Genomic DNA, 10066 nt, shown 5'->3' on the forward strand with positions numbered 1-10066 from the left:
TCAAGTCGATGGCTTTGCATTCCTCTTTTTGTTTATATGTTCCGCAATTACTGCGAAACGCAGCAATAGATTACCATGAAATTTGACAGGTATATTTCTTTTTAAATTGTGCCTCGACGTATATACAAGGTTTTTTTGGAAATTTTTCATTTCAAGGTTAATACAATAGGTAAAGTCTCCTTCGAACGCTAATATTACAGTAAAAATCAGAATAGAATCATCCATAATAATTCAGCTGTTGAGTGGAACGGAAAGAAAACATAGTATTTTCTCTCGAAATCTGCTTTCAACTCGGGCTGACCTGTTGCCAGTGTGTTGAAGGAGATTAGCTTTTGATGTTAGCATATTTTTGATACACTAACCCCAACAGCCATTAGCCGTTTTCACACCGATATCTTGCCGACACAACATACAAACAGGATTTACTCTTATGGACAGTATGAGACGAGGCTGTGTTTTATAACTGCGCGAGGTCTACTGTTCATAGAACTACTAGTCCAGGATTAAAATGTCGTTTCACCAAAATCATCAAATATTTAATAATTCAATACAATGATACATGTACAAATGTAAAGCTGACTAGCACCGAGGTAGAATCAATTTAATCCTAAATAATTTGAAATATATTTCAAGTTGTTAGGCTTCATTTATTCATTGAACACCTATTTTATCATTATGGGTTATCAGAACCTATTAGAATTATGTAGATTGCCTTTAATGAATAAATTGAGTTTCATGTAAATGTATTATTTCTACCAAACTCCAAAATAACTATTTCAATGTGACTTCTAGTTGTTCAGTTAATATCAAATAATTTTGATACTGCAGTAACTTATACATAAGTGATATCAATGTAAGAAAGAACAGATTATATACTTCTAGATGAATGAAACAATATTGGAAAGATATTATCCAACGGTATTTGAGTACACCCCTGACTGTTACTGTACGGGAGTACCACCAGTAATTTATAAGTTTTCAATTCGTCAAAAGAGTGGTTATAGATAAAATAGTGTATTCAACGGTTATAATCATCTCCTATCTATATTTTTTCTTATTATTGTTCATCTTCTTCCTCTTCTTCTTCTTCTTCTTCTTCTTCTTCTTCTTCTTCTTCTTCTTCTTCTTCTTCTTCTTCTTCTTCTTCTTCTTCTTCTTCTTCTTCTTCTTCTTCTTCTTCTTCTTCTTCTTCTTCTTCTCTTCTTCTTCTTCTTCTTCTCTTCTTCTTCTTCTTCTCTTCTTCTTCTTCTTCTTCTTCTTCTTCTTCTTTCTTCTTCTTCTTCTTCTTCTTCTTCTTCTTCTTCTTCTTCTTCTTCTTCTTCTTCTTCTTCTTCTCTCTTCTTCTTCTTCTCTTCTTCTTCTTCTTCTTCTTCTTCTTCTTCTTCTTCTTCTTCTCTCTTCTTCTTCTTCTTTTCTTCTTCTTCTTCTTCTTCTTCTTCTTCTTCTTCTTCTTCTTCTTCTTCTTCTTCTTCTTCTTCTCTTCTTCTCTTCTTCTTCTTCTTCTTCTTCTTCTTCTTCTTCTTCTTCTTCTTCTTCTTCTTCTCTCTTCTTCTTCTCTCTTCTTCTTCTTCTCTTCTTCTTCTTCTTCTTCTTCTTCTTCTTCTTCTCTTCTTCTTCTTCTCTTTTCTTCTTCTTCTCTTCTTCTTCTTCTTCTTCTCTTCTTCTTCTTCTTCTTCTTCTTCTCTTCTTCTTCTTCTTCTTCTTCCTTCTTCTTCTTCTTCTTCTTCTTCTTTTCTTCTTCTTCTTCTTCTTCTTCTTCTCTTCTTCTTCTTCTCTTCTTCTTCTTCTTCTTCTTCTTCTTCTTCTTCTTCTTCTTCTCTTCTTCTTCTTCTTCTTCTTCTTCTTCGTCTTCTTCTTCTTCTTCTTCTTCTTCTTCTTTTCTTCTTCTTCTTCTTCTTCTTCTTCTTCTTCTTCTTCTCTTCTGTCGTCTTCTCCTTCTTCTTTTTCTTCTTCCTCTAGCTTTGTCCGGCAAGGACTGATTCGTTTTTGTATTATGGAATCCCTTTTGTATAAAGTACCAAGAACAGTAACAGGGATATTTCCAGGGCTCTAGAGAATAATTAATTCTTAATAATTAATAATTAATTCCAGGGCTCTAATGATACTAATTCTCTCTGTCCTTTTGCTAAGTTGAAACGTGTAGCAACGTGAGTTGAACTGTATAAGTTGACCTGAATTTTTGAAGGCTGATCTTCGAATTGATAAAATGATAGAAACATGATCACAAGCAAATCCCTAAGAACATAATGGAGAAGGAGACTATTCCTTTTAACATAATCATGTTTCCTCATCATTATCACCATTCTCAAATGATACGAGTCGATCCATTCGGCGTATTCACGCCGATCCATTTCATCTAGAAATACCATCATCTGAATATTATGGTAACAATGAAGTGTGTGCAGAAAATCTCACTGACACTGACTGTACAACTGTGAGATTAACTATTCTTAGTCAAGGACTCTAAAAGACTCTCTGTTGTGAGGCCGGGTGACATAATTATTCTCGAGTGACGTTTTCATGTGAAAATTTTGATTTTTCTCCCCTCACAGGTTTTTACCTTGAGCATTATTGTTCTAAAAAAATTGTGTATCATTTTGTTTTTATATGTATTTAAATAATGTGTGTGAATGTTGAACAATAAAAAATTTGAATAATCAAGATTGATATCCAGTTCTTCAAACTGAAAATAGATGCAGACGTTGATAACAAAAAAAAATAGACATACAGTACTCCTCATATGCAGTTTCACAATTCTGTAGACAAAGTTAGAATAAATCAATAGAACAGTTAATTTCAATAGTGCCATGTACTAAGAAAAAAAATCAAAATGGTACTGGCTCGGTAGAACAAGTAGAATCTATGCTATACAGAGGTACAGTCGAACCTCTGTATAACGAAGTCGATTATCCCGAGAAAAAACTCGCTGCAGAGAGGTATTCGTTATTGAGAGGTTCTGTCAAGAAAACTGCCACGATCCTATGGATCTTATAATATCGTATCACGGCGGTAAATGAATGAATATGGTACATAGAGCATATCATCGCGAACGTAGGTAGGGTACTTATTAGGCAAATATTAATATGGAAATTTGAAAATTCATGCTGTTTGAAAAAAAACATGTTTTTCGAATAATTATAGAATGTAATAAGTAAACTCACCAATTTATTTTAAGAAAGCTTGATTTGTAGTGGAGCTTTATTAGTGGAGTTTAATCAAAGTACATACTCTGTAGCAATATCTTTCAACTCTTTACACTACTATTAGATGGAACGCAAAATACGGTTATTTTGCCAATAACTCCACTATAAATATCAACTTTCCTATTTTTTAATGTTTCATATTTGAAAAAGTGAGTAATTTTCGGTTCAATTTTACATTTGAATAAAAAATCATGTTCGATAAACGACTCACATCTATTCAAACAGTCAGACATGTCTGGTACACTATTTTTCAGTTTTAATCCTAGCCTGATAATTTTGAAAGCCTCTAGAACTTCTTGATCTGACGGATTCTTCTCCACAGGTTCGTCAAAGCTATCATCATCATAGTCAGTTCAAAGAATTGAAATGTGTGACAAAAGCAAGAATGGGGAAGTCCAGTCGTTCACCTGCCTGGTCTACAATAATGACAAGTTCTTGGAATTCAATATCCAGTAACTTGCATTCAATTTCCATCATGTGTTTCACCCTCTATTAACTGTCTACCACCCTATCTTCTTCCTACCTGAATTGCCATTATTTTCAGTCTATTGACCTTTCTGCTGAAACTAAACAATTCCTTGAAAATAACCGACTGCTTCCAATACACACTACACTTTGTATGTTGAAGTCAAGAGAAAACTTTGTTGTTGAGAGGTCCGAAATTCGTTGAATAGAGGTAAATAAGCAGACAAAACTCTAAAATGTCATGGGACCAGGTAAAAATTCGTTGTGTAGAGGATTTCGTTAAGTGGATGTTCGTTATAGAGAGGTTCGACTGTACTTTAAAAAGAACTCAGATATCCAGAGTTTCATTGACCGAGCGATGTGAGGTCTAAGATTCAAGTCGACGGTTTTGCATTTCTCTTTATGTGCAAATATTTTTATGTTCCGCATTTAAGGCGAAACGCGGCAATAGATTTCAATGAAATTTAACAAATCAAATCAAAATTTATTTCCATAAAAACACTTTACAAAACAAAAGGCAAATAACAGGTATGTTACTCATTAAATTGCGCGTCAACGTATATAATATACAAGGTTTTTTTGAAATTTTGCATTTCAAGGATAAAACAAAAGGGAAAAGAGTCTCTTTCAAACGCCAGTATTACCGTAAAAATCAGACTATAGAATTATTCATAATAAATCAGCTGTCGAGTGGATTATTAATTGCATGAAATGACGCATGCAATTAATATCCCAATGTTATTTGGTAAAAATCAGCTGTCGTGTGAACTATTGCAAGTGATGAGGCATTCAATATTGATAACTTGAAGTAGGTAGCTTGTTATTTTCTCCCGACTTTTCTCTGCTTTCAACTCGGTAAGTAGGTATTTCAACTCGGTATGATAGTAGTTGTTTACAACAAATTATTAGCATTCTAATTATAATAATTATACTTAATATCAATAATTATTGACGATACATTTCAAACAGCCATTAGTGGCTTAGACATCGATATTTCGCCGACACGTCATAACAGCACATAATTCACCCTGATGGAGGCTGTGGTTTTTAACTGCGCGAGGTCTACTGTTCACAGAACTACTAGTTATTTTTCCAACTGAATAGATTAACAAATTCTATTGAGAGACATCAAAGGAAAATACAAGGTGCTGCATTGTGATAAAGTCACGCTCGGCAGACGCCAGTGTGTTTTTTCGATGAAAATGGAAAAATATGCATCAGAAGCTCTGGCATCCAATTGTATAATATTTTACCTGATTTCATGAAGAGTATGAATTAACGCAACTTTAGATCTCATCGAAAATTTTAAAGATAGATTTATCTAAAAGTGCTTTTTACTCAAAGGAAGAGTATATTCAACATTACTTCACATCATCACATGAATGGTATAATGTTTTCTTTCCCTGTGTCTTGTGTATATTTGTTACTGTGGGCTGTGTCTTTTTTGTTCGACCATTTCGATTTTTTGACAAGTTCCAGATCCCCCTGATTTAGGTGGGCAGTGAATGCTATTCAATCTATCTATCTATCTATGCATGTAACTGGTTCATGAATTTCAAACATTAAACACCATTATGTAATGCACTTACCAAATGCAGTCCCAAAATAAGCACTACCAAATGCACTCTCAACTGGACAGTTGGGTTAAGCAACTCGTTATTCAATAATAAGCCTACAGTTTAAGAGCCATCACTGATAAATACGTCACTTAGTATAAAAACAGAAGAACAAAAATCATAAACCTTATTCGGGCCACTTTCTCATTAATTCTAAATTTCGTATATGTGTGTGATAAACGAAATGTTGCACTACTTCAATCCTGTGAAAATGAATACCGGTATAACACTTATTCTGAATTGATGGAATCCCAAGTCCCATTGCGCTTATGATAATTTTAAATGTTACTTTATCAACTCAGTAAGTTCAGAAAGTTATTGCTCAGTTGAATCAGAGCTACGATTAAAAAGATGATTTGGGAATTATCAAGTGGCACTTTTTGTTTTTCACTGGGATTTTAATTTTGTAACATGTAGAGACGCTTGTAGAACAACAATCTGTTAAAATTTTTATGGGAAAGATTTCATGAGGAAAATGAAGTTTTTCATCGACATTATCATCCGTAACACGGAACGCCATGATAAATCTTGGCATCTAAAGCTGCGTTTACACCAAAGTTATTAACAAGATGTTAATAACTTAATCCTCACAGATTATTATAGATTGAACGGCACTTGAAATCACATATGTTCATCATGTGTATGATAAGTTATGTTCAATCTAATAGAATCTATAGAATCTATTGGTGTTAACGCAGCTTTACTCTGTGACTGCCTGAAGTTAATATTATATCAATTTGAATTTACAATTTGAGACCGGAGTTCGGAAAAAGAAGAAATGATTAGCTCATAATATCGGGGACCGAGCTTCACTCAGGAGTACAAAAGCATAAACAATTTATTACGAAAGAAGGAATTATAATGGAAAACCATTTTGGCCATGTGGTTTTTAAGAAGCGGTGATGAATAGGTCAGTGGTAGGCTATTTGGCTTTTATATATTCCATTTCATATTCATATTGATTATTCTTTCAGGTTAAAGGTCCAATATATACGTATTAGATATATTGGAGTTTTGTAGAAATATATTTACACTTGCATAGAACTCAATTCATTTATTTAAGTTATGTTCATCATTCTATCTATCTTCTATCTAATTCTAATAGGTTACCAACCCATCCCTATCATAAACCTTTAATCATAATCATATACCTACATGATTAAAAAACAGCAGACATTCAATTTACTAGAACAAATAATGGAGTGCCTTCAAGTTCAGATGTAGGCAACACGCCTAACTTCTTCCTACATTCGCTACCTTGTCTCTATGACACTGACCTTGCTTCTGTGAAACACCTTGTTCCAGTGAGAACTTGCTTCTGTGAGACTGCCATTTATAGCGCTACTACTTTGGACGGAGACCTTGTCTCTATGAAACTGCTTGTCTCTGTGGGAACTTGTTCCTGTGAGACTGTCATTTATAGAAATACTTGCTCCTGTGAAACTTGTCTCTGTGACACTAATATTGTTCAAAAAAACTACTTGTCTCTGTGAGAACTTGTCTCTGTGAAACATCCCCGATCTCAGCCATGCCACCCAAACAGCTGATATTGGTATATCTGATGAATTTTACTATAATTATTGTTGAAAATAGTTATCATATTTTATTTGTCAAGAAAATATATTTTTTAAAGATGTAATAATACATTATTGAATATTTTGTCAATTGGCTGAATTTCTACATTGTTGATAAAAGATGTGGCAACATCGCAAAGCGTGAAAGAGATAACGCCATCTGCTTTGTTGAATGATAGACAAGGATAGCAACACCATTGCAAATCACACACTGTCATTATAACGTGGACCTCACTATAGTGTATTGGATCCCGTAGATTCATTGCTAACCGCTAGCCCATCCTCAAATAAAAAAGTGGAGATTCCACCAACATAAGCCGTAGCTATGAAAATTTTATAAATTGCAGTAACATCACCATTCATATCAGCAGACTCGCTATACATATTGGAAATAGCTGAATATACTGTAATTATTGAACACAATGAAAACTTGCTTCTCTTAAGCTGAAATATGATAGAATGTTGAACATGTGAGTGTTTCTATTAGTGCATATCAGTATAATTGTAATGAGTGACTCTTTCAGAGACTAGCCTCTTTCTGATAGAGGTTGATGAAAACATAAGGTATCAATTATTCATTTTGTTAACATTTCAACATGGTCTCGAATAAAAATAATATTCAAGTAAGAATAAAGATAATTATATTTTTCTATCATATAAATTATATTATAATTTATGAGTATATTTTTGCATTGAGGAGTTATAATAGATAAAAAACCATGGTCAAAACTGGAACAACCATAATGATACTTAATTATCTGAATTTTCCGAGAGTTAAAACTTTTCCGATGTGCCTTGAGATTCAAAAAATAACAAGAGTGGTTTTGAAACGACGAGAATCACTTCCTTCTGTAACTTGAATGCAATTATCATGCATAGCTCATAAACGTATTCAAGATTTTCTGTAATATTTCTTCAAGTCAACAGATACTTTTCAATCAATATCAAGCAACCAAAAGTATTCCGCTAATATTTTTATTGTGATATTTTGCTAATATTCCCTAATAAGATGGAACACCTCTACTAAATTTAAATCTCCAGTGAAGGAAGTTTGCAAATCCTCCATCCATCACAAACTCCAAAGAATAACTAGATTTGTAAATCTAGTTTGCAATGTTTCAAAGATCATTCACAGCAACTATTTAGTTGTATAGTGATGCAGATTATGGCAATGGAATGCTATACCCGTACGTATTTCTTACGCAGTGATTCAAGTTGAGATCAATGTTTAGATTTAGTTCCTAGAGTCACCAACAGATTGTGTCATACGACGGTTCCACCATAGCCTTTCTGATGAAGGATTTTATCAGTTGATGATGGTGTTCATTGTATTAAAATCAATCATTTGTAAAATCATTTTAGATCTTTTGATAATATTCTACTATAATGGTTTCACCTCTCGAATCACATATTCACAGAATTGCTAATTGGGACTATAATCGTTTATACAAGCAGTTCAACAAGAATTATTTTAATATTGTAGAATCAAGAGAATATCAAAACATAATCAGAGAATATCAAAACATATTCAAGGCAATAATCTATTGTGCCACAAGAGTAGAAACATTAATCGAAAGAAAGCGTAAATAACGCTGGTAATTTTTCACTCAAAGCTTTTGTGAGTATAATGACAGAGACGATATAGTGACCTACCAGTTCGAGATGGGTGTTGACCGACTATGAGACCCATAACCCTTAGTGATGGTTGAGCAATCAACATCTATTCATTCTGAAAAACTCGAATTCGATTTAGATTGCTTAGCCATCCAATGTGTAGTACAGCTGCGAAAATATTTTGCACGTCAGAAATTGAATGAGATATTGTATAATGGTTCTTGTCCGGTGAAATGAATTGATTCAACGATAACCAAAGACATTTTATACCAGTATGTAAAGATACAACTTATCACGTTTGACAATATTGATTGCATCGATTGTAGAAGTTCCATACACAACATAATAAAAGAGATGGAACGTATTCGTTATCGATTACCAAAGACATGCTCATAACACTGGTTCACTCTAGTGACCTGGTTCTATCCACGTCGATAAATAAGGGGAAAATCGTGTATGAAAATAGCCGTTGCATTCGAAAGGGAGAGTGAAATCCATTCATTCACAAGCGTATTTATTGATAAAATGATTCCTGAGTTGTGAGAGATACTACAACTTCCGGGTGACCTTCATAAACGGGCGAATAATACCAGGAAAAGATGCACAAGGAGCGTTGTATCCAATATCAATCGGCTTACCACTGTTGAAAGGACCGTACAACCCGTCCCTTCCAATCAAACGCAATCTCCATTCAATTTTCGTCCATCTTTTCCTCGTTCAAAATATCAACGCACTGCAAAGGGGATTATTTATGCTCCCTTACTCCAAGGTCATCAATACGCTCACTCGATTCTTCGAAAAATGCGTGCAGCAAGGAAAAAGTTGTGTCTTTTCACTTTTACTGGAGCGGATGGAAATTACTCTCGACGTGCCCGTAGCAGTTCTATTGATAAAATTCGTAGTATTTTGTTGTAAAGTGAAAAGCTACTATCTCATTCATGAGAGATGTAGGTTAGTGGTTCAATAGCACCGTATTACATCATTCATTAATAACGCATCTGATGTTGAATATATTTCAAAATCAAACATACACATTACGTGATGAATAACACCGATTTCTAGTTATAAGAAGATGATATTGATTGGGAAGTTCTACAGTTATTGAAAGATTAATAATGAGTTTATTCCCTTCAAAACAAAACAAATATGAACAAATACATGAGATAAGGATAAATTTGGTTTATTTCATAATATTACTTGATTTAACGAGAAACATAATTTCAATGTTTCTCAGTGAATTCACACATCAATTGTTTTGTAGATGAATGATTTTTTCACACTCTCCTATATTGTTGACTTGAAATATTAATACTACTAATGGAGGGGTCTTAGTCGGAAAGTATTATAAGGATATGAATAAGATGAACTATTTATAAAATAATTATTGCACATTCATTGTTGCAGTTTCTCTGCCAAATTCAAGTTCTTATCATAAGGGATCAAGCCACATGACATGCAGGTTATGACTCCAAACCTGACACCTGGTCATTTTCGCCACAGGCGACAACCTGTACCCTCGTAGAAATATACCACTGCCGTCAAGTTCTCACCCCGACTACTTGTCACCTAGTGGACCGAAGGTGCCAACTACTCA

Source organism: Nilaparvata lugens, chromosome X (assembly GCF_014356525.2).
Source record: "Nilaparvata lugens isolate BPH chromosome X, ASM1435652v1, whole genome shotgun sequence".
In the NCBI taxonomy this organism is placed as follows: Eukaryota; Metazoa; Arthropoda; class Insecta; order Hemiptera; family Delphacidae; genus Nilaparvata; species Nilaparvata lugens.